General features: G+C 38.5%; 1 protein-coding gene across 5 annotated transcripts in view; it reads left to right on the top strand.

Moving 5' to 3' along the window:
- Positions 1 to 25,896, top strand: part of LOC133524215 (protein alan shepard) — a 220,278-nt gene that overhangs the window by 70,620 nt on the left and 123,762 nt on the right. Inside the window, exon 1 of one of the 5 annotated variants that reach the window (XM_061860110.1) lies at positions 23,977 to 24,349. The exons of the other annotated variants lie outside the window; for them this stretch is intronic. The gene's annotated coding sequence lies outside the window, so the exon portion shown is untranslated. Of the gene's footprint in view, positions 1 to 23,976; positions 24,350 to 25,896 lie in introns of those variants that run through there. 5 annotated transcript variants of the gene reach the window in all.

Genomic DNA, 25,896 nt, shown 5'->3' with positions numbered 1-25,896 from the left:
CCCAAGGTTGGCAGAGTGCCGGGCACAATACCTCGGTTCGCCGGGGTCTCTCCCAGAAGTCGTCGGCAACATCAAGAGTCTGCTAGGCTTCTTGGCAGAGTTGGGTTGGCAAGAGTAGTACCGACAACCCACTACGCAAAATAGGCGCGATAATATGACGTCGAGTTGCGGAAACCAAGCCCGCGAATACCTATAACCTATATATATATCATGGGTCGAAAGATGGCAGTAAATTTACTGTAGCTACAAAATTTTCTTTGACAATCCACCTGTTTTAACTATTTTAACCAAAAAGTTCTTAATAAATATTAGCTAACTTATAGGCAAAAGCAAATTGTTTTAATCTGACACATAACATACCCTCTTATTTTCATTACGAATTCTATAGATGGGCAAACTACACCAATATGGGACGGATAAACAAGACACTGAATACGAAGGAACTTCCATTCTCAACGTTTTCTCGACCTTCCTGTGGAAACTAGGGATAACAAGGAGCCTTCACAAGAAAATTGATACGTCCAAGGTATCCATTTCACAATTCCGCGAGCCTGCAATTTTATTTGTCTTATTCTTAACCCGATTTAAATCAAATACGAATTTCTGTCCGTTGCGCATCTATATAGGTACATTAATTTTCGTAGCAGGATACCAATACGTACGTTAATTTTAAGCAAAACCGCGCTCAATCGTCTGCCATCTGCCCGAGGCAAGAGCAAAGCAACTTCGGCACCCCTTGCCACCCTTTCCGTGGACTTCTGCAACATCAGGGGTTTACATTCTAATCTTAATGCTGTCCATCTACACCTGAAGAGCGAAGCCGGCCCTGCTCTTTTTGACCGAGTCGCAGATATCGTCTCCAGCGGACATAGCATACCTCTCGTACCCTGGGTACGGACTGGAACATTCATTTTCGCCTAGGGCTGGGGTGTGCGTGTATGTCTGGGACGATATCAGTTCTCGCCGCCTCAGTAATCTTGAAGGAAGTGACCTTTCCACCTTACGGCTCCGTATAGACAACGATGACCATCCCCGCGTCTATTCGTGCCTATATAGGTCCCATAGCTGTGACGCCGAAACTGACCGACTCATCGAGCAGATCCAAACGGCTGCAGACTCTATGCAGCAACAGATCCCATCCGCTGAGATCATTATACTTGGTGATTTTAATGCCCACAACGCCGAATGGCTTGGCTCTAGCAAGACTGATCATGCGGGTAGATCTGTTTATAACTTTACTCTGGCATATCGCTTGACAAAATTGGTTACTGCGTCTACGTGAATCCCAGATATGGAAGGCCATGAACCTTCTGCTGAGCTCTCATCCGACTGACTACAGTGTATCCGTTGTAGCCCCACTCGGTTCTTCAGATCATTGCCTGATCCGGAGTGCAGTGCCACTCGCGTGCCCGCCGCGTTGGCGAGTTGCTTGTAGCCGCCGTGTGTGGCACTATAGGTCAGCAGATTGGGACGGGATGCGGTCCTTCTATGCATCCTACCCTTGGAGGCAAGTTTGCTTCACGCCGGATGATCCTAACATCGTTGCTGATTCTGATGCTGACGTGGTGCTGCAGGGAATGGAGCTATTCATTCCACGCTCTGTGGTTCCCGTTGGTGGCAAATCCCAACCATGGTTTGGTCGTTCCTGCAAAAAGGCCTCTCGCCGAAAGCAGGAGTGTTACCAAGCCTGGGTAGATGCAGCGGCAGTACGGGATGTAAAGACTAACGCATTAATATATTATACCGTTGAGGATTTCATAAATGATAATGACATGTAAATTAATCAGTGTTATTATGTTCCTATTCAAATACTTATTGATAAATTTAAATGTAAATACCTATGTATGTATTAGCACTTAAGTTAGTTTTAAGGATAAAATTGCCATACCCATTCTGGGTCCATAAGATACTTACTCTTTCGCATGTAAATACCATTTTGTGATTACCATGGTGCAATAAAGGAAGAATAAAGAATAATAAAGGAGTTTAACTTTGCCTCCAGGTCCTTTAAAAGAGTTATTGCCAGAGCTAAGTCGCTGCACATTGGTAGAATTGGCGAGAAATTAGAGCGCCTCCCTTCGTTTCCCCTCTTCGAATAGTATGTCCTATCCATCTCCATTTCCGTGTCGCAATTTCTTCGTCAATGGGTGTTTGCCGGCATATACTGCATAGGTCTTCATTTCGAATAGTTTTTGGCCAGAAAACGCGAAGGATCGACCTGAGGGACTTGTTGTTGAAGACCTGATGTTTATTAGTTAGGCCTTTAGTGACTCTCCACGTTTCGCAGCCAAAAAGCAACACTGATTTCACAATGGATTCGAAGAGGGAAAGCTTAACCCGTCGCATGAGCACATTCGACTCCCAATCAGCTTTTAACTGAGCGAACGCAGCCTTCGCCTTCTTTATCCTGTTGTCGATGTCTTCATCCGCTCCACCTTTGCAGGATAGTACGCTCCCCAGGTACACAAACTTTGACACTGAGTCTAGGTTCTCACCCCCCAGCGACAGCGGATCCGTTGTACTTGACTTAACTCGCCTGCTAACTGTCTTACGTCTGTTGATTCGCAGGCCCATTCTACCAGCCTCTTCTTTAAGACTTTCAAGTTTGGCTTCTAGATGAGCAAGAGTAGACGAAATCAACACGTAGTCGTCCGCGTAGTCCAAGTCCTCTAAAACGTTCGTGTCCCATGGTATATCTCTCGGTGTCGATACCACATTACGCATGAGATCATCCAAGAGAATCACAAATAAAAGCGGTGATAGAAGAGGCTCCATCTGCTCGTTCTCGAGTTCCTCCAGGAGCTCGAACTGATTCCGGAGACAGATACGAAAGTTCTCACGACACTCGGGTCCCGGAGTTTCTGCACATTAAATCTTCTGGATGACTTCTCAGATTTGCGATTGCCAACTTAATTCGCATTTCCGCCAAGACCAGGTGGTGATCGCTATCCACGTCGGCTCCACGTCGATTCCGCACATCAAGTAACGAGGACCTCCATGAGCGGCTGATCGCAATATGATCAATTTGGTTGCGTGTTACGCCATCTGGAGAGATACACGTCACCTTATGGCACTCCTTGTGCCGGAAGAGTGTTCCTCCCACTACCAGGTTACGCGCAGAACACAGGTCGCCGATGAGTTCTCCGTTTTCGTTTATGTCTCCAGCTGCTCCGTGGCCGCCCATGTAATGTTCGCGCCCTGTGATGTTTAGATTGCCCATTAATATGACGATATCTTGCCTGCGTAAAAAAAAAAAAGCGCTGGTGGCCTAGCGGTAAGAGCATGCGACTTGCAATACGGAGGTCGCGGGTTCAAACCCCGGCTCGTACCAATGAGTTTTTCGGAACTTAAGTACGAAATATCATTTGATATTTACCTGTCGCTTTTCGGTGAAGGAAAACATCGTGAGGAAACCGGACTAATCCTAACAAGGCCTAGTTTACCTTCTGGGTTGGAAGGTCAGATGGCAGTCGCTTTCGTAAAAATTAGTGCCTACGCCAAATCTTGGGATTAGTTGTCAAGCGGACCCCAGGCTCCCATGAGCCGTGGCAAAATGCCGGGACAACGCGAGGAAGAAGAAGATCTTGCCTGCGTATGATCCTGAGTGTGGATTCCAGCTGCTCGTAAAATGCCGTTTTTGCTATTTTAATTTTTCGAGCTCGCGAGTCAAAACGTGCTGCGATAATGCGCTCAGAAGACTCTTTTTGGCACCACTACTAAGCAAAAGGCCCACTACGTATTCACGTCGCGAGCTCTCATCTTCTTTACCGCTGTATAAAAGAGTGGTGCCATAGTCCGCTGCCTCCTCTCCAAAACCATTCCATCTCATCTCGCTTAATCCAAGGATATGGATACCGTAGTCTTTCATGACTTTGGCTACCTGAGGAAGCCGTTCGGGTCGAGTAATGGTTCTGACGTTCCAGCATCCAATCCGTGTCCGTTGTTTCATGCCAAAAGTCGTCGTTGAAGGAGTCTGGTTATTTTGCTATTGTATAGGTTCCATAATCATTTAAAGTTTAAGGATGTGCAGGTGATTAGCCCACAGCACCCCGATCACGATGATGGGGCTGCCTTCAGTGCGTTCGTGCCCGCAGAGCCAGACTTTTTGAGGATTCCCCAAGGCTCCTGGTAGCCTAAGAGTTTTCTGTTAGGGTTGTCTCCCTTAGCTAAGTATTCGGTTTTACGGCGCTGAACACTCGCCTTTGCCCTGCATACTCGGCTATTATGGTCCCAGGGTATATTTAAAAAGGAGCAAAGCCCGTTAGCAGACCATAACATTGCCCAGGAGGGACGACAAGGACGTGTATGCAGGACTTAATTGGTGTGCGATACTTAGGTCTGACTACGCAATCTGGCAATCTCAGTATTTTGTTTCAGGGATCTTCACCGCCTAGCACAGCAAAGCCCACCGAGGCCTATCTACCATCAATTCATTACCATTCCAACGAAGAACGACTCGAATTGTCGACTGCCGGCTTATTTCGGATCGGCTTGACTCCTTGGCGCTGGGTAAGAGATGTGGCCTCGCTCTGCATTTTCTATCGCATGTATAACGGGGAGTGCTCCGAGGAATTGTTCAGATTAATCCCTGCCGCTTCTTTTCGCCATCGCCCTACGCGACAACATTTCCATCCTCACCAATTAGATGGTTGGCAGTCCTCAACTGTGCGTTTCTCCAGGAACTTTCTGCCTCGCACAGCTAAACTGTGGAATGAACTGTCGCCTGCGGTATTTCCGGACCGATACGACCTTCAAACCTTCAAGAAAAGAGCGTACTCCCATCTTAAAGGCCGGCAACGCACTAACAACCCCTCTGATGTTGCAGGTGTCCATGGGCGGCGGTAATCGCTTACCATCAGGTGATCCGTCTGCTCGTTTGCCTCCTCTATCATAAAAAAAAACCTTACCTCATACCCTTATCCTATTCTTATGGCTTTATGGAAAGAAAATCGTATGAGGAAATAAAGTGCGCCCACGAAATAAGCGTAACTACATATTTCCTATATACGAGTACTAAAAAAGGTTCAGAGTTAGATGCACTTTAAATTTCGGTAGATTGTTTTTACCTGACGGGAATGAGTACGCCACTATAGAAGGGTCTTTAACTAACCTTACCTCATATACCCTTATCCTATTCTTATAGCTTTGTGGCAAGCTTACTACCCCAGCTTATCTAAAAAATAAGGTATTTAAAGGATAAGGTAACCCTGTTCGCAATAAGTCTAAAATTATTTCAACCAAATGACTGTTCAGTGTACGGCATTCCTTTTAGCGAATGTGTACACACACGTGTAATACGTTTGGGTTCTACAATCCCATATTTTTATTTAAGTTAGCTGTCATTCGTTTTTGTCAGTGGGCAATCGCACTTGGCATAATTAAGTACCCTTTACAGTATCTAACTATGCTAACACCTAAGTTGTAGGCTAAGAGAATTCCTTCCTAGGGAAGGCATGCACGACGCCTGCATTCTTCTTAGAAAACTCGTTACTACCACGCGAGATTAGTCCAATCGAAAAAGATACTAAAGCTATATGGAACTTATGGACTTGTAGGTTTTTTTCACATACAACAGTAAAGTAGCGGTGCCGAACTAAAACAGAACGTGGAATTGCTTCCGATAGTGCGAAAAAAGTACATTACAACATATCTGATAACATCCGTCTCGAATTCCTGGAAGAAGGAGAGAGGATTTATCACGTTAATACGTTAAGTTTAAAATAATTTTCGCTTTAAGCACACGTATTAGGTATTAAATAATTTACTGATGCTTTGCGGCACACAAAAGCACGAATGTTAAGAAAATTTGTAAAGAGCAAATAAAATGGAAGTTTGTATTCAGCTCAGCTATGTAAAAAGGAGTTTGTACAGCTGACATTTTTGGCTATATATACCTTTATTCTTACAAAATAAAATATTGCAAGTAAAACTAGAATCACGAATTACCTAGTTATGTACTTACTCTTCCTGGCAAACCAACATAGAATTATTTCGTAAGTCTTCAAAATTATTAATTTAATCTTCTTAAGTTTGTTGCTTTCATTCGATAGCTTTGTAGAAGTTTAAGATCAGCTGGTATACGATGCAGGAGAATTTAATCTCTAATCTCTTGCAAGTTGGCAATTGTGAAGTTTATAAAGTTTCCTTTCCTCAGGCATCTAGATAAAATTTTAAATGACAAAGTACTCTTTGCAGTTTTCTTGTTGTGTAGGTGACCAATATTAATCTTACTTGAAAAACCATTACTAATTTTTAAGTTCAAACTGTAATATTATTCCGTGACAATGCTGTTGTTTGCTTGTAACTCTTTTATAATAAGGTACTTAGGTAACATGAATCAGCGGCTTAACTGTAAAATAGTTATTTACGGTACAAGTGCGAAAAATAGGAAATTCGTAACGAGTGGCGATAAATTATAACACGACCGAAGGGAGTGTTTTAAATCGACGCGAGTTGCGAATTACCTATTCGCACATGTATCGTACATCATTTTACAGTACATATGACTTTTAAATTTTCGGCATACATAGTGCGGAAAAGTAGCACCATATGTACTGTAAAAATATTTTTCTATTCGTCGACTGTCATGGCTGAATTAAGATTTCGTATACCAAACTATAATTGCGTACTTTACTCGTATGGTATATTTATTTCGATACGCTGTATTCATTTAGTCAATTATAAAGTATTTGACCAATTACGTGCCGCCGCGCTCCAATAGAAAAGACATAAACGGGCGTTTATTTCATGAGCACATTCATTTAACGCGCGTTCATGTCTTTTTCATCACACTTTTTCGAAAAAGGCTTTATTTCATGCAGGTGTACTGAATGACAAAGGCCTATATTTTTCCCACGGGAGTTATGGATTGTGAAAAAATAGCTCTAACTCTCTAGGGAGTTATAGTATTTTTTTTTTATTATGTCACTTATTCATACAAACCAAGAAGCATAAATGAGTTTTACTTTTAGAATACTAACGTTTATAGTATAATGTTTTTGTTTATGTTTAAAATTATTTAACTTGATTAATTTACCAGCCACTTAAAATATTTTTACATTATTTTCAATCGTGGCTGAATGCCGAATAGGTCTCTTTGCCTTCAATGCCTAACCTGTCAAGTAATTAAAAAATGGCGGACGAATGTTTGAAATGAATGATATGTCACCGTATTTAAGAATTATTTCGCTTAAAATTTAGATTTTTCTTCGCAAGTGTAATGAAAAACATTGTGTGTAACTCCGGGGGTAAGAAAATTGCACACTCGGGTCTTTAATTCCCTCCAGCCTTTCACTTACCACCCTCGTTGCACAATGTACTATTGGACTACATTTTCGTCTACTACTTAACAATTTTTATTCATTATTTAGGTTATATAGTAAAAAAAACTATTATTTTAGATGACTTGTAGAAAAAGTATTGTATACAATAATGATATAATCAAGCTCTCTATTATATCATGATTGTATAAAATACTGTTACTTAGTAGATACTTTGCAAAAAGAGCGTAGGAGGAGACTTATTAATATACAGTTGTATTTATTATATATTCATTTAGTTTATCAAAGATCAGCAACAACAATTACAATGTTACTTTTTAATCCCACAAAAAAGCATCAGGTTTTTCTTATTCCGCCCATCCAGTCTCACATAAAAACGAAGACAGTTGACATGCCGTTTAAAATAACAATTATTGCGCATCGCATCAAATCACACGCTGGTGTGAACATACATGTTCAAAACAACAATAGCATTCAAGAATCAAGTGATGTTTATCTTTCTGTCTTACTTTCTTTAATAGTGAATGAAAGGGATGGTAAATGATTTAGCCTGAGCCTTGTATGAGGATTCTTTAAATAGATCGTATCGAAAATAGTACTGGTGCAATGCAATTAACGTATTTGCGGTGCGTATGTGTTATTAGGGGCTGCAAGGGAGAAACTGCTCCAAGCTTTACCATGTACATGATACATTGTAGATAAGATAATATGTAGCACTGTCAAGAGGTAATTAATGTTACAAAGTAAAATGAATGAAGTGAGTCTGTTTGATATACTTAACCATAAATAGTTACCAGACGTAAATTATGGACCGAAGTTTGCATACAATTCTAAATCTAGTCTTCAACTCGGCAGTTATTATGTACCGCCGTGCGTATTTTTTTCTAATGCAGTAATATTTCACGTTTTATCTTTCATTAGAGATATAATGAAATTATGAACGGAGATATTATTTACCAATTTGCTAATAGATATGAATTTGAAAAGGCCAAGTTCAGGTTACATTAACTTTAATCGTAAAATGATTATTGACATTTGCCACGAGTTAAAAAAAGATAGCAAGATATTAAATACCGAAGTCGACGAACCCAATGATAATGATAAATTAAAGTCATTATTTGTTATCTGCGCTTATCATCTAAATGGCCGATGCCGTGGATAGTTTCTGAGAAATCTCACAAGGAGATAATATTGTAAAAAATGTCTTATCTGTTTATAATGTTGCAAAAATATTGCAAAAATGAAGGAGTCTAATTACTCGAAAAAAAAACGAAAGCATTCAAGGTGATAAATGTTAAACATAACATATTATGTCAGGTGTCAGAAAAAAATATTCTATGATCCTAATATAAAAAAAAAAAACACTTTATCGTTATAGTTAATTTCCTTGTGAGACATTTTCACCAATAGGTACCTAGTAGAAAGTAGTTTCTACTCTCGTAAATCTCGTAATATTAACGAATGCCGCTCAGTACTCCGAAAACGAAAATTCATCTGACCTGATGCATTCTTTAGCAGGAAAATGACTGTTTTTTAAATTTGTCGGGTTTTAAGTTTATTTTGTTACTTTTTCATGAAGTGGACCAACTGTGTCGAGAAAAATTGCCAGTTAAAAGTTTATAGGACTAACGTACTTAGGTGCAACTAGGTACGTCATTGAATTGGTTGACTGGAGCAGGCTGAGCCCTTTCATGTCCACTGTTAATTATTCGTGACGTCACAAGCTGGGACGTCACGCGACGTTGTGTACAAACTCATTCTTTACGTCATTACCGACAAAACATGTCATTATGATTGTAAGTGCGATAGGCAAATCACTACCGGATTTTACTAATTAAAAGGAAAACAATGAAGTTAACTAACATCTATTATAAGTGGCTCTGTACCCCTAGTGTAAATTTATTCGATATTGTGACGTGACGTACGCGTTTGCGTCAAGTCTCATTTTGTATGGGATTTTGAGTTTCCAAAACGTCCCGCTTGACGCCCTGTTGCTAAATCCCATACAAAATAAGTCTTAACGCAAACACTCTATCAAATATACGTCACGTCACTCTATCAAATAAATTTACACTAGGGGTTCTGTAGACCTCGCGTTAAGCTTAGAAAATGTAAAAGTGAAAAATGCTTAGTTCGTTGAGTCGTTACAGTGATCCCACAGTGGTCTTAAGCGCCTGTTAAGTCCATTATGCCAATTTCAGCATATATATATAGAAAAAACACATAGAATGTGGTCACAAAATTTGACGAGAAACAATTAATAATTGCAACCTGTAGAGGAGAATATCCGGACATACGAAGCAGATTGCCCGAGTCAAATCGGAGACCTTCCCTAACGCTGCGGTCAATTAAACATCCCACTTTCTTATGATTTTCAATTTATGACAGCGTCCATTATTTTGAAAACTATAAATAAGTGTAATCATACATTTGAACATGACTCTGAGTTAGGCCTAGCCAAAAAAGATAGCCATTAGAGTATAGCTAAGTCGATGTGTAACAGACTACCAGTTTTTGTTTAAGAGGAAAGTATAGAAGAGACAACGTTTAACTAGGTTTATAGGTTTTCCTTTTTTTATAATTTGCAAAACAATAAAAAAGCGAAACCTTTAAACCTAGATTATATTATGCTGAAGCGATCGACATCAAAATCAAAGTGATTAAGTAGTTAAGATAGATAGATAGATAGATAAGAGAGAGTGGAAACCGTTTTCTCCCGAAATGGAATTTCATCGAAAAATTACCGTTATTTCGATATATTCAAAAAGCTATTCTTCCCTCTACGGCTTTACTTTTGTCGAGAGGTTTAAATTTTTAATGAATAGTTATTCAGTTAAAAAAATTATATCAGCATATTTGACTTTTGAGTATTATTCTGAGTAAGGCATGTTAGCCAGAAAAATACCGATTATAAATCGATGTTTAATGGACCACCAGTTGTTACGTAGGTACCAGCTAGGGGGGTTAGCTATAATTTTATTTTCCTCAAGTTCTCAATGTCAGATGTAACACTTGCTAGTTCTTCACACTCTCGCCGCATTTTCGTCTCGTATAACTGAGTTTTATACCGTGGCGTCATTTAAGCTCCTTAAGCTGTAACGCGATCAAATAATTTTTTATAGCTTTTACTTGACTGCCACATGGGCACCATAGTTAAGTTTAAAAATCTGTATTTCTTATGGGAATATGTATTCCCATAAGAAATACAGATTTTTTTTTCAGAAATACAATATTCACTTACTTACATGAGATTTCTTTTTTCATTATTAATATAACATATTTGTATGAATCATCACCGAGTCCGTAAATCCCTTTTTTTAATATTGATAAACTAAAGTAAATATTCTCTGTTAAAAATAACTGTAACCTTAAAAATATTTTTAAATTTAAATTATTTCGAACCGTCGTTTTAGATCTTTCTATGTTGCATTTTCCATCCAGCGGAGACGGTATATCTGTTTATGGTAAGATGATTTTTAGGGTTCCGTACCCGAAGGGTAAAACGACCCTATTACTAAGACTCCGCTGTCCGACCTTCTATTTGTCCGTCGGTGTCCAGGCTGTATCTTATGGACCGTGCTAGCTACACAGATGATGTATTTCTGTTGCCGCTATAACAACAAATACTTAAAAGTATGGAACCCTCGGTGGTCGAGTCAGACTCGCACTTGTCCGGTTTTTGTTTGTGTTTACATTATAATACATTTTTGTCCAAAACGACTTGGCCGGTTTTAATAAATCTGTTCCGAAGATATATAATCACTTATGTTGTAATTTTGCCAGGAGTGTTTATTTTTGTGTTTGTTGTGTTTGAATACTGATGGCCGAAAATTAGGCGAGATTACTTAACGCTTATTTAATTATAAAAGTTAATTTCATATAGGTATAGCAAGTTTATAATATTTTTTTAATGATTATAATCATTAAACATATACACATGCAAATTAAATATGCATATACCAGGATAGAAGTGCATAAAATATAAGTATTGATATTCCCACTGCACAATGAGTGAATAATAAATGATTTGTGTCATTATTTAAAACTTACTCGTAAAAAGAAAAACTGAACGGAGTGGTGTTTCACACAAAAGAGCAAATACGAGTAAATTAGTTAAATTTTTTAAAGGCAATAAAAAACCAAGCCGCGCCATTAAACTTGGGATATCTTTATAATAACCATCATTGGAATGTCTTAAAAATGCATTTTTTTTAAATAATAACCATCATTTTACGTTAAAAGCAAAACATGGGAAAAGCCCGAGGTCGAAAGCTAGAGGTCGGGCCGACATCGACCGGCGACCGCGACCGTGTCACTACCAACTCCAGATGCTATCATGAAATCCAATTTCGTGGCTTTGTTATCGCGTCCAGGAAATTTAGAAGATTATCTTTTCTAATCGTTTGACTTTCAATATTGTACGCGGTTTCAAATTCTCAATTAAACTTAAAGTACTGTTTGCACTATTCTTATGGATGGTTTATTTTTTGCTATGGAGTTAGCAAATAAATTGAACATATAATAATATCTTCTGAACCGTTTTTTTTAATCGTTAATTTTTTCATTGAAATGGCGGATGTTTTTACATCAAAAATCAAAGAATCTGAATTAAGTAACATTTGTATTGATTGTATTTACCTATAGTATTTATTTCTATTTAATCATGTTATTTATTTAAATATATATTTTTGGTAACTGCTATAGTTTTAACAACAAACAACATTGTTGTCTTCTAAATTCTTGCAATAAGTAAGTGCACTTGTTTAACCGTTGAAGTCGAGCATGAAGACGGCGTACTCGTATAATGAGGGTCAATACAAGTTGAATTCTCGTCCGTCGTTTAAGTGGCATTAATGACTAAACTGATTTCGCAGTTAACTGGATTCGCTTTATCGAATTAATTCATGGAAATTCTTATTAAGTGGGAATAAATTAAGTTGAGTACTAAACATTCCAACTATTTATAAATTGTTCATAAACGGTATATCCATTGACAGTTGACAGTTTTGGGATTAATGGAAAAGGTAAGTAAACGAATAAATATATGCGTTAAAGTAAAATTACAATTGTACCTATAAAGATTATTTTATAGTTAAAATAACTTTTATGTTTGAAGAACAATTTATGTAGAATGCAAATAATTTATATGTATATCATTCTCATGTAATCAGATTACTATTGGATCAGTTTTATTTTAAATGTTATCATTTGTAAGTATTGCAAATAATATATGACATGAGGTGAATTCAGATTTTAATATATTGATGATTATAATATTAATGTTTTAATATCTGAAATCCGTTCCAGGTGTGTAAAACATTTCTTTTTATTTTTAAATTATCATTTGTATACGTATTGTATTCAGGCCCATAAATGGATAATATGCAAATTTTTGTACATCTTGAATGTGGAACATGTAAAAGCTTTTGTTAAGTAAGTAGATTTATTATTAGATGAAACTACGAGTTAAAGTTGAGAAATGAACGATATGTCAACGGCATGGTCCTGGCTTAGGCAAGATAAATGAGGCCACGTAATGCAACGGATCAGGGGCGAAAATAATAACCGTCTCCTTATAGACCTTATAGTCCTTACATACCTACCTACGTTATGCCTATATTAATGCTTTTTTTACCAGTGCGAACAAGAGTATTTTATATTTATCATATAAAAATACTACAATGACGAACACAACAAATACATCTAATAGATAAATCACAGTAGGTAACCCAACTTTGGATGTTTTCCGTCTATTTAAAAATGTAGCCTATGTCACCTGAGCCAAAAAACGAAACCAATTGACACCTCATTATCATAATTATCACAAAACATTGAGAGGATTTCATAATAAGAAAGGAAAACACGCATTTGTACCGCTTAACTTATGACCCTTCCATTACTTGGCTTTGCCATATTCGGGTAAACACGGCCAAATATTAATATTACATTTATTTAACTAGGTACTACCAATTAATTGCTATACTTAATGGATTCTCAATTGATTTCGAACATAATTAAATTAGTGTCGCTAAAATGAGGCCTGATTTCTTTGAACGTTTTGACCGGCACTAGTGTCCATCTTCCTTGCGTTATCCCGGCATTTTGCCACGACTCGTGGGAGGCACTGGTTTTTAAGAAAGCGACTGCCATCTGATTTTCCAACCCAGAGGGTAAACTAGGCCTAATTGGGATTAGTCCGGTTTCCTCACGATGTTTTCTTTCACCGAAAAGCGACTGGTAAATATCGAATGATATTTCGCACATAAGTTCTGAAAAACTCATTGGTACGAGCCGGGATTTGAACCCGCGACCTCCGGATTGAAAGTCGCACGCTCTTACGGCTAGGCCACCATCGCTTCTCCTGGCCACCAGCGCTTAACCGCGGAACATAATAAATATATTATGTCAACACATGAAATTAAGAGGAAAGGAGACGACCACTTCTCCATACCGTACCTAGTCGTCATTTTCCTTTTCTTCTTCATCATCTTCCATTGGATATTAATATTACAGAAAATATTTTTACATAAATTTATAGATATAGTAACCACAGCTTCGTTAGATTTTTTATTTATTACAATAAATGTCAGCTTTTAAAAAAATGATTAAATTGGTTTTCCCCTTCTAACTCTTATAATAACCAAAAAAACGAAAAAAGTCAAACGAAGGGGCATAGCTATGGTCAGTACTGTCACACTGAAAGTTCGTAATCTCAAACACTGTAGTAAATATTACATTATTATTAAACATTTTATTTCATAAATGTTTCTATATAAATATTGTATTGACTTGTAAAAGAGCCCTTGAGGCCTACTTGCAGAATATTTTTTTTAAATTTTGAATTTTGAAAGCAACTAAATTTAGAAAACCACAAGAACTGGGCTTTATTACAGATAATATTTAAAGCCCGATAAAAAAAAATTTGTTGACTGAGGGCACGTTGAAAAGTCGTATTAAATTCTACGAAAAAAAAATGAAAAAAAACACTATGTTATTATCAAAATGCCAGCATTTCTAAAATACTCATCACACCCAAATACATTGTACCTGAATACAGTTTCAACGGTTTCAATAAATTGATAAGGTTATATTTTCAATCAATAAATGTTTTATCACACTGTGGGCCCGATTCGAAGAATGAGATACGATAACGATAAGTTCTAATTTATGTAGATATCGTTTATATGTCGTATAATAATTGACAGAGGCTGCTCGATTCGGGCAACCAATGTCACTTTGACGTTAGAAATATCGTAGATAGATCTTATTGGGATCACAACGCAATCGAAATAAACGTCAATTTTTACATATCGTTTAGTTATAGATCTTTTAAAGATCTTTCCAAGATCTTAAACGTGTCTTAATCATTAATAATAAAAACTTTCAGTATCTCTATGTATACAACAAATTGTATATGTATTTTTATAACCGACTTCAATTTTATAGAAGGAGGAGGTTCTGTATTCGGTTGGGGCTATTTTTTTATGTACGTTCACCGATTACTCCGACACCCGTGATTATATTTGAGTATTTTTTTTTTGTTTGAAAGGAGTTACTTCCAAGTTGGTCCCATTTTTATGATAGGATCCATGAGGAATTGAGGGAACTCCTCATTTTTTAAAGGCACGTGTATGGTGATTTGGGTGTTTTCTTAAGTAAACCGAGCATTTTCTCTCAAAAACCATCAATTTGATGAAGTGGATCTGATGATGATGATTTTTTGATGATAATAATGATGATTTTTCGAATGTTCGGGACCCGGGTACATCCTTAAACTACGTCCAAAAGAGAGGTATGGGCATTGTGAATGTCATCTCGCTTTGTGTGGTAGGGCACAGCCAGTGGATGTCATTCCAGATCTAGAGCAGAGCCCAACTGGGGAAGTACCTCCACCTTACAGAAAACAGCAGCCAAATAACACTAGACCCTACTCATAGTGTTGTGTTCCTGCCGGTGAGTAAGGTTGCCAGAGCTCAACGAGGGGGGGCGGGTTTAGTGTCGGCAACGCGCATGTAACTCCTCTGGAGTTGCAGGCGTACATTCGCTACGGAGACTGCTTACCATCAGGCGGGTCGTATGCTTGTTTGCCACCGACGTAGTATAAAAAAAGTAGTATGTTCACCGATTACTCCGACCCCCGTGGTCCGATTTGAGTAGGTCTTTTTTTCTATGAAAGGAGTTACCTCCAAGGTGGTTCCATAATATTTTTGGTTCTGACCTGATGAAGGAATTCACGAGGAATTGAGGGAACTCCTCAATTTTTAAAGGCACATGTATGGTGATTCGACTGTATTCTTAAGCAACTCAAGCATTTCCTCTCGAAAACTACCAATTCGATGTAGTTCAGCTGTAGCCTTACCACGAGTTTGACTCTAAAGCATAGTTCACATAGAACTGGCACGCGATTATCATAAAATAAAAAAAAAATTGCGTTCGAAAAACTAAAAAATTACAATCGCAATTCGCTGTCAATATATTAAAGAATGAATGCTAGAAATTTGGTTGGTTGACTTTTTGCTTTTGTAAATTATCGATGATGGAAGTTGAACGGCGAAAATCTATTGTGAACAAATACTTGGAAAATCCCTCTTGGTCTGGGTCGATGATCGCTAAATCGTTAAAATTTCCCAAAAGTACTGTTTGTAGAGTCATAAAAACATACAAGGATACAATATGTCCTTCGATAGGAAGCCTCAAATCAACCGACGATCTGGGACTACAGATAAAATTTTGGATAAGAATGTTTTAAGGTCAGTGGCACAGAATCCAGGGCTCTCAGATTATTATTTATCTCGAAAATTTAAAAATAACCGGAGTACTGTAAGACGGATTCGCCTTCGAGCAGGCTATAAGAGCTATATAGCCGTCAAGCAGCCAAATCGAACCATAAAACAGAATGAAGTAGCTAAAAATCGAGCTCGTACGACCACATTCTCATCAAATACAACGGCTGGCTCTTGATGGATGATGAGACGTACGTAAAGCTCGACTTTAACCAACTCCCAGGTTCAAAGTTTTACAAGGCCGATGCTAGAGGGAAAGTTCAGGAAAAATACAAGTTTCACAAACTCGAGAAATTTGCAAAAAAACACATGATTTGGCAGGGTATATGTAGTTGCGGTCTTAAATTTTTTTTTTTTTTTTTTTAATAATTAAATATGTTAAAACGGGTCACTCACGTGTTTTAAGTCGAAAACGCTCGACATGTTTCACTCCGTACCGAGGAATGTCGTCAGGAGCTTGCGTTGACGGACCGGCGCAGACACCCTCCTGACGACACTCCTCGTAACTCTCATATTTAATATGTCTGCGTCTCACGGATGTTTTGTAATTAAAATCTTACCTTAGTATCACTTTAACCCCTCCGCAAAAGTGTTGTCAAACAAAATCCGATCTACACGTATTTTGCTTAAATATACTTCCACAAATTCTCTCATCTGATTTCCGAAGTTGGAATGGCACAAGCGAGTGTCACCACTCTCAACGTTTTTACAAAGAAATTACGGTTCGCAGGTTACGATATTTAACGCCGTAAACTGAGTGATAAATTGTCGTACTTAAGTTCCGAAAAACTGATTGGGACTGTCTCGAAAACGGGCGCTGGAATGCTGGGAGACCCCTATCGCAATTGAGATAACTGGTTTGTTCGTAAAATATTTTTTTGCTGGATATATTTGTATTGGTCGTGTCTTCTTCTTCCTCGCGTTGTCCCGGCATTTTGCCACGGCTAATGGAAGCCTGGGTCCGCTTGACAACTAATCCCAAGGTTTGGCGTAGGCACTAGTTTTTACGAAAGCGACTGCCATCTGACCTTCCAACCCAGAGGGTAAACCAGGCCTTGTTGGGATTAGTCCGGTTTCCTCACGATGTTTTCCTTCACCGAAAAGCGACTGGTAAATATCAAATGATATTTCGTACATAATAAGTTCCGAAAAACTCATTGGTACGAGCCGGGGTTTAAACCCGCGACCTCCGGATTGCAAGTCGCACGCTCTTACCGCTAGGCCACCAGCGCTATTGCATTGGTCATGTGTTGTCTATGAAATGTAGAGCAATTTTGATACATAAAAATAATAAGAAAGTATATTAATGAAGGTAACTTTCATCTTAAAAAACATTACAGCATAAAGAGACGGGAAATAAAGTAGCTAATACCTTGGAAGCTAAATACTTGTAAGGTCAATCATGTATAAGGTTAAGAGCAATTCCTAGCTGAGCAACTTTTCAAATCTCGAATTTTTTAAGCTATGTTTCTGTCGCGCTGCGGTGGGCGGGAGCCGGAGCTATCTAAGTGTGAGTGCGCGCACACAGACGAGAGACTCGTGCGCTCGCTCATTGCGCGCCGTTCCGTCGACATCGCCCGCGAGCCGGATGGAATTTATTCTGCGCTGCCCGACGCAAGTTGTTTTTGTTGTTACCACGTAATATTGTTTTTCATTTTTATATTATACTGTATCTATTACACCCTAATACCAAACACCCTATCACCTGTACTAAATGTATTTTACACCTATGATGACGAAATAATAAATGATTGATTGATATTAATTACCATATAGGTAAAAACTGCAAAAAAGAATGATGTCTCAGCTTCGGTTGTCGTCGTACAGTCAAGTGCAAAAATATGTATCGAAAGAATCGTCTTATAAATAGGTACTAAATACGCTCTTATTACACTGGAATAAGATGCTATGGGACATATTTTTGAGTAAGATGTGTACACCCATATTTTTACACTTGACTGTACCTATCCGTATCAGTAAGTTGGGAGTGATCATGGTGTGTTGTGAAATTTTGTAAGTAGGTATAAATATACCTATGGTTAAACTACAATCTATTTAACTTGTAGTACGATGGGGCTAAACTTGGGCCGCCTTATTGAAGAACGTATCGCAATGACAATCTGGGTAAAGTATGTTGGGATAATGCCGGACAATTTTGGGACCAATTGAGAGAACTCGTGAAAAAATGTTTTTTCGAGATCTCAACACGTGACAGATTCTTGAAGTACGGAGCGAATCGTTAAATAATAACCGTAGATTCGGCCTGAATTTTGGTAATCTTCAATATAGAACGGTTTTAGTTTTGTACCTGTGTAAAGATGAGACATACTTTTTTTTAGGGTAACGAGTGTTTTGCCATCAAGGGAGAACATTGGATGGTGAAAAAAAGTTGCTTCTAATGGTAAGAGAATAAGGTATCACAAAGAAATAGGTCCGGTGTCTACCCTTTTGTATCCGATCTTAACCCTGATACAAAAATTGGTAAAATTGTGGCTCTCAAACTTTGATACCTATGTCATAAGGCAATTTGATAAGTAAACAATGTGCTAAGAAACCTCTTATTGTAAGGTTTACCCGAAGTAATAAAAAAAAAACCACTAAAATAATAGATACGTTGCGAAGTTTTGACAATTTAAGATTTCGTGAACTGTACAGGTTTAGGGACAGTGTAAATGTATTGTTTATTGAATGGAATGTACTGGAAGATATTAAGTACTTAAGTAGGAGGGACAAAAATCAAAATAAAAAATAATCGTGCCCAGTCATTTTTAATGAAGGTCGCCAAAAAAATAAGAATCAAACTTAGAAATCAAAAAGACTAAGTAGTTCTTTAAAAAGGTCGAGGTCACTGAGAGCCCATCTTGAAGTATGGAAAATAATTAAAATTGCGATTTTGTTGGTTTAATTTTGCAATTATGTATATATATAGTTGATATACAATCTTTTTTTTTTGATAAAATATAAGGATCGTATGTAAAGAGTAAAGTAAATATATAGGAAAAGAGAGCCCTCTTGAAGCATTTTAAGGAAACTAATTTCGAAGCCCTATCTCTATTTTGTATCCGAAACTAGCAATGTATGTATGCGTGCACATCTACATATGCATCCGTATATGTAGGTACTTTATTGCGAAAAATTGCTCATTTGCTATCTATTTTACTCGATTTTGTTCTAAATTTCAACATGTATCATCATCCCTATACAATATAAATACTCTTTATTGCACACCTCAATAAAAGAAAACAATACAAAAGAAAACATACACATAAACACAGGTAAACAACATGCGGTCTTATCGCTGAAAGGCAACCTTTGGGTTGCGGAAATTAAAAAAATTACATTGTCAGTAACCGTCGCACTGGTAGTGGTACTGGATAAAAATAATGGTACGAAAGTGTGATCAAGAAAACAATAAATGTGATAATTAAGGTCAGTAGGTAAATTGAAGAAAATTTAAAGTTTGATAATCACTGCTGTTTTTTAAATAGGTAAAGATCTGATTGTTTCTGGTCCGATCTTTACCTGGAAGGGTCAAGATCGGATATCGGTCTATAGCAGTGCTAGGTCTGTTAACACAATTACAAAAACAAACACAGTTTCATCACAATACGCAAAATAAATTACAGAGGGAAGATCGGATAGAATGAAGAATTCGCGAAATTTACCTTGCTCTCTGTGATTGCACATAGCACAAGCCCTACTCCCTGAGCGACGCGGGGACACTGACAGTCGAGGCGCAATGAAATGGCGTCTTACACAATGTTGCCAATATTAAAAAATAAAGCCAAATTAGGGGGAAATGAATGTCCTACGTTCTTCACCCGCATCCGGTATTTACCCAACATACCTTAATCGTTGAACCGCCGCATTTCAAAATGGCCCTTATTTTGATATCGGCTAGCCGTAATGTAATACGGCGGATTATACAATACGACTGCGATACTTATATATAAATCCCCTCGTCAATGTAATTTCATTAAATTTGCTATCTAGTGGCAAACATCAAAGTAGTTATCTTTTACTTGTGACGCACAAGTGTGAGCAATGTAAAATACTATATTTCTAAAAAAAATTGCCTACTACGTAATAAAAGAAAATGTGATTATTAAATTATAATACGAAAGGTAGAGTCAAATCGCAAAATGCTGTCGTTTTATTTAAAATAATGAAATAATTAGACCAGTTCCGAAAGTACCGGGAAATCCCAGTTCTTTAAAACAGTACCGGTTCTGCAATCCCTAATAAGGATGTTATGCCCATCACTATTCCTTCTGTGTACGTATATTAAGAAACTGTCTCCGCCTCCAATTCGTGCGATAAGGACAACTGCAGCTCGGACCGAAATTCACTCGCAAAAAACTCAAAAATCGAGGTTTCGCTCTCGACTGTTTCCTCCTCCAAAACGCAACTAAACATTATGAAATTTTGGAAATTGCAAGAGGAAGAAATAATCTATGCCGCTATGTTTTGATTTTTTGGATATTTTTTGTCATATTTGTATACTGTGCCTTTTTTTACAGCCAATTCAATTGAGCCGTTTTTGCGATTTTCGAGGCGCTGTATCTTTCTTCAAAATAAAATAATCCAAAAAAGCAAAACATAGCGGCACAGATATTGATGATATTCATCTTATTTGAAAAAATCACTGCTCTAGGTTAAAAATCCAGGGAGGAATCAGTCGAGAGCGTTTGTATGGAAAAATCGCAACTAGGAATTCCTCTTAATGTGGGAAAGACCATCTATCAGGTTAGACTGTCTACAACGGCGAAACACACATACAAATACTTACGAGAGTTCTTGCCTTATGACGGTATTGCCTTGCCAACAAACAAATATATATGCTGGTCTTCCCCACATTGAACTTACTGCATAGGTACTTTATTTACAATTTTTATTCCGTAATTTAAAACCTGTAGGTAGCCATATTTTGCGAACACCATACTGAGCAACTTAATATGGGACCAATCCCAAAATTTCATGAAAAAATGACCTTTTTTTTATCAGATGATACAGATTTGATCAGATCTCGATATCTTCTACGGGAGAGCCAAATTTTTTTTTGGATTTCGGTGTTAGTTCCACAGCAAAAGGTACTGTAGTACTTATGTTCTATATACCTCGTAAAATTCAGCTATGAATTGAAAACACACCGTACATCTTCTAATCAAATACTAAGAAACTAGTTAAATAACCCCAATTATCACCAATAACCTTTTAACTGCTTAGAATTTTTCATCGAGCGTGCTCGTGTCGCCGCCGGTACGAAGTTACCTACACGAAGTTTTGTCTTATTTATCAGACTGCGGCAAAATGAGCTTGATATGGCGTGTCTTTATATCAGACTACGGCGGTTAAAAGGCTAATGGTACCTTATATGAACAAACATAATGGAAATGAATGGACTAAAATTTGAATAAACAATGATTAATATAATCAGTGATTTATTCTCCGACGTTCAAGTCAGGCGCACGTAAGCGTCTCACAAGCATGAAATACATAAAACCGTTTAACCCCCTTTCGTTCCGGACTTAAAGCAAGCGTCATTCTTTTGCGGATTAAAATGAGTTACTTTGTCGCTCCACTGTACCTGCAGGGTGCCGCGTAGTGCTGCGAACTTGCACTATTTCATAATCAAACTCAGTTGTTGGTCTTATTGGAGCAGCATTCAGGCTTTTAAAAACTGTTACTGATTTGTTTCAGATGTCGCTCGTACAAATATATATAAGTAAAGTAAGAACAAGATGCATAAACGAGTGATGTCAAAATGAGATGAAATAGATAGGAATTTGAAAGTTAGAATTAGCCTCAGGTTCTATAAATGGTGCTGCAGTATTATGGCTGACCAGTTTTGTATTGATATATGTAAAAAAAAATCAAAACATGTGGACCTCATGTGCAGTGGGTGGTTGAGGATCTATTTTACTTACTAGCAAATAGCAATGACAGCGAAGTTGACACTTGTACCTTGGAAGTCTAATAATTTAATACCTAGTATTTGTAATATTTTACCTGTCAAATAATTAGCAATGTGGCCTAAAGCCGGTAGACAAATTTTGATTAAATGATCAAGTACCGTAGTTTTGTCCCATTTGCAGTTGTTTATTTGGTAAACAAGCATTTGCGTTATTATTGCGTGTCTCTACTTTTTTAAATAAAGTAAATAAAAATCTTTACTTGATTTCAGCTACACAGTTTTCATTCATCAGTTAACTATGTTTAGAAGGTGTTTGCCCGTTAAAGGAAAAGGTTAACGCTTTTCCTGTTATTCTATTTTGAGTTATAACAAGGTTCAAAGACGGGTAGCTGGCCGTGAATGAAACCGCAAAGGGAATGGTAACTAGTAAATACCTAATAGGGACGTAATGGCTTAATTTTGTCGGGTACTAGCCTCTGCCTCTGACTTTGTCCGCATAGAAATTGCTGCTGAACTAAAAAAACATTTTCCTTAGTGTTAATCGACCATGTGCAAGCTGATGTCAATTATGTACGATTGCTGCTTTTTCTACGCGGGTACTAACTTTTATTACCAATTTTTAATATTTCAGTAGCGGGGTCAAACTCTCTGTGTAATAACAGTGTGTATGTTAAATTTTATCCAGTTGCGTTAAACTGAGAAAGAATCGTATGTACAATCTTTTGCAATATCATTAAAGTCAGCTGTTCTCTCTCAGTCATTGTTGTTTTACAGCGTGTTTTATTAAAATCGAAAATGTCAAACATTACTGCAAAAGACATTAAAGAACTACATATATTTACCGTAAATAAGGTACAACAAATTGAGGAAATGGTCCTGCGGTGTAATGACGTCATTTGGTAGCTGATATTATTATGACTAGACACCAAATGGCTCCACTGCGCTGCGTTCACCCACATTGCTTTTGAAAACGATTGGAATTGCGTTGTCAATGAGAACTAGCATGACGGATTCGGCACTAGATCAATATCAATTAAGGGGCAGTGAAACCGGTCGGAAAGGGAATTATATTAGAAATATATTTTTTTCTTTTTGCGGTTGAATCGTTTCGCTATTAACGCGATGGAGAGGCCAATATATCGGCGTACTGCAAAAGGATAAAAAGGGGAATAAAGTAACTTGTATGGCAGGTCGGTTGCAAGATGCAGAAATCTGTGCGGGGCGTGGGCGTGGGCGAACCGGTCTAGACGAGATGAACTTTAAGGACCCAGCTAAATAAAAAAAAAAGATCGCACCGCGACGGAGGCCAGCCTTCGTACTGCGCAATATTTGCCGCAACTTAATATCGCCAATGGGACATAGAAGTGGCCGAGATAAAAGCTTGTAGAGTAATTCGCATACATAAGAGATCATGTGCCGAGAAATCCGCGCTGAATCAGTCTCTTAAGCTTTAAAATAAAATTGGAACAATAGCTTTCTTATGTGAGTCTAACTTCGTTCCTTTAATAAAGTTGCACACCCTTAAGGCAATTTAATGAGATTTTCTAAAAGCATCAAAGTTCATTGTGCTGCAAACTCCCAGCAGAAAATCTCTAATTTACCTTTAGTGGACACAATTGTAAGAAAACACTAGAGGGAGTTGTGTTGGATTAGATTAGTGCTGATAAGATTAGTTAGTAGCGTCGTAGCGTGTCGTGGAGCTCCGACCGCAGCCTCCACCATGTGAATCTGCTAATTGCCAGCTCTATCTACACTGCAGTAACTAGGTAGAGTACCTACTTAACAAAAGCACTTGCTTCTGCCGCTTTCATTAATCAATCTTTGACAAAACTGCAGCGGTGGTCTCGTAAAGATGTGGTAAGCGTTCCTCATGTCCATCACTGTTCACCGGAGACGTAAGAGGACCGTGCCTAAGCACTTCATGAATATTTATCGCGGCAAGGCGCGAGCTGGAGTTTCGCGGGCTGGACTCGGGCGGGGCTGCACCCTAATGCAATGATTCATATTCGGTTTGCGGGCGAGTTGAACGTCTTCCATTATTGTCATTCATCGGAGGAAGTGGGCGGCGAGGGGCGGCGCGGGTGCCGCCGGCGCCCCCCCGCGCGACTCTCAGTCGCTCGCCGACACTCTCGCCGCTAACACGCGAGAGACGCGATGCACGTCGTCTACGCTTGACTCATTTAGTCGTTCGCGTTCCGTGTGTGAGTGCCCTCCGTAATCCGAAGCCGGAGCTTCCGAGCCGCGTGTGCAGCCTCCAGCTAGTGCTTGCGGTCGGGCCGAGTGCCCGCCAGGAGCCAGCGATTGTGGTGCCTGTGTCTCGCACGCCGGAACCGACGGCTCAGCTGACCGCCGCGGCACATCGCGAGCGCACGGTGAGTGCGATCGATCACTGCATGCACGCGCTACACCACTTATGTGTGTCTATTTCGAGTCGCTCACGAAACTCGGTCCTCGATCGCATGTACGCATTTCGCAGATCAGCAGTGGCTGGCATGGGTCAACGATTTCGCTTAGAAAATGCGACCATTTTTCAAGTGTCGAGCGCGCGGTAGCGGCAGTGTTGATAAACAGTGTCGGCTTACTGTGAGGATGAGCTATGGAACGATTCGCTTGTCTGTTTGTGGATTGTTCCATGTTATGACTTGATTCAGTGGGCTTCGAGAATTTGTGGACATTATTGACATGGCACAGGATTGGTTTGTCGGCTGCCTACCAGCGGGTAGACGATATGCAATCAGTTGAGCCAGTGACCGGCGGTCGTACATCCTCAGCGATCGTTAGCCGCCGCCTGCTGACTTCCCGTCGCGTTGCACTCGCACTCGCAAAATAAATATTTGCTCCGCCCAACTAGCCCCTTACCTTACTTCTCTTCTTATATGTATGTAATGAACCTAGTAAAAATCCAAGAACTTATCAGCAAAACACAAACACCTATACAGGGTATCAGTGGCTAAATCGCCTTTTTAAAAGTTACAGCAACCTTAACAACTGTCAAGTTATTCTATTCAAATGAACTAACAATATAAAAGAATTGCACCCCTATTATTAAAATTTAAATTCCTATATTAAATAAAGCCTGATTATATTGGATTGGAATCGTATTGGTTTAGGTGTTCTCGCTTCTGCAAGCGTGAACCAAATGTGAGTGAGCGAGAAATTTATTGGAATTAAACTAGAGACAGGCCTATTCGAACTTACACTGACATCTGAACGGTGTTATTTAGTTATCATGCGTCTCGCCCGCGTCAATACATGTAGCGAAAACGAAAACCGAACGACATCAGTTAGATCTCATTCTGATGAGGTTGTCCCACTAAGGCTTGAGATACACTTGTAAGTTTTACTTACGTAAGTAAGGACAAAGCTATTTGTTAGAATGAGATAATGATATTCATCTCTCACTCTATAGTATAGCTGTGTCCCTACTTACGTAAGTAAAACTTACAAGTGTACCGGCCGCCTAAGTATAAAACTTACTGGTAAAAGGTGTGAAAAAAATCCCACCAGTAACCACTTGGTAACTAGTGGAAATAACCCTTCTGATACCAGTGTACTTGTTTACCCTGTATTTGGCATGACCATGACGTAAGTGAATTAAGATTTAATGTGTGATATTGTGTTTAGAAGCTTTTCTGCCATGAGAGTCACTAATTAAAGTAATAATTAGGTGTATACACGTTCCTAGGTAATATTTATGTTACTAAGCGAGATTTCAATTTATTATCAAGTTGACTTGTTTGCAAATTCAAATAATTTTAGTGATTTAGTCCCGGTAGAGAAAGGCCTACAATGTGCAGTGCCGCTGAAACTTATCTTTTATCACAACGACCTTCGTAAGAGCAGATTGATAAGAGATAAGAGCTCTGTCACCGTGCGCCTGTTTCATTTTATATTTAGTGCAGCAGTATTTCTGCTACAT

The sequence above is a fragment of the Cydia pomonella genome, chromosome 13, assembly GCF_033807575.1.
Source record: "Cydia pomonella isolate Wapato2018A chromosome 13, ilCydPomo1, whole genome shotgun sequence".
NCBI classification, from domain to species: Eukaryota; Metazoa; Arthropoda; class Insecta; order Lepidoptera; family Tortricidae; genus Cydia; species Cydia pomonella.
Note: the sequence above shows the minus strand (reverse complement) of the source record. Positions and strands in the feature narration are given on the sequence as shown.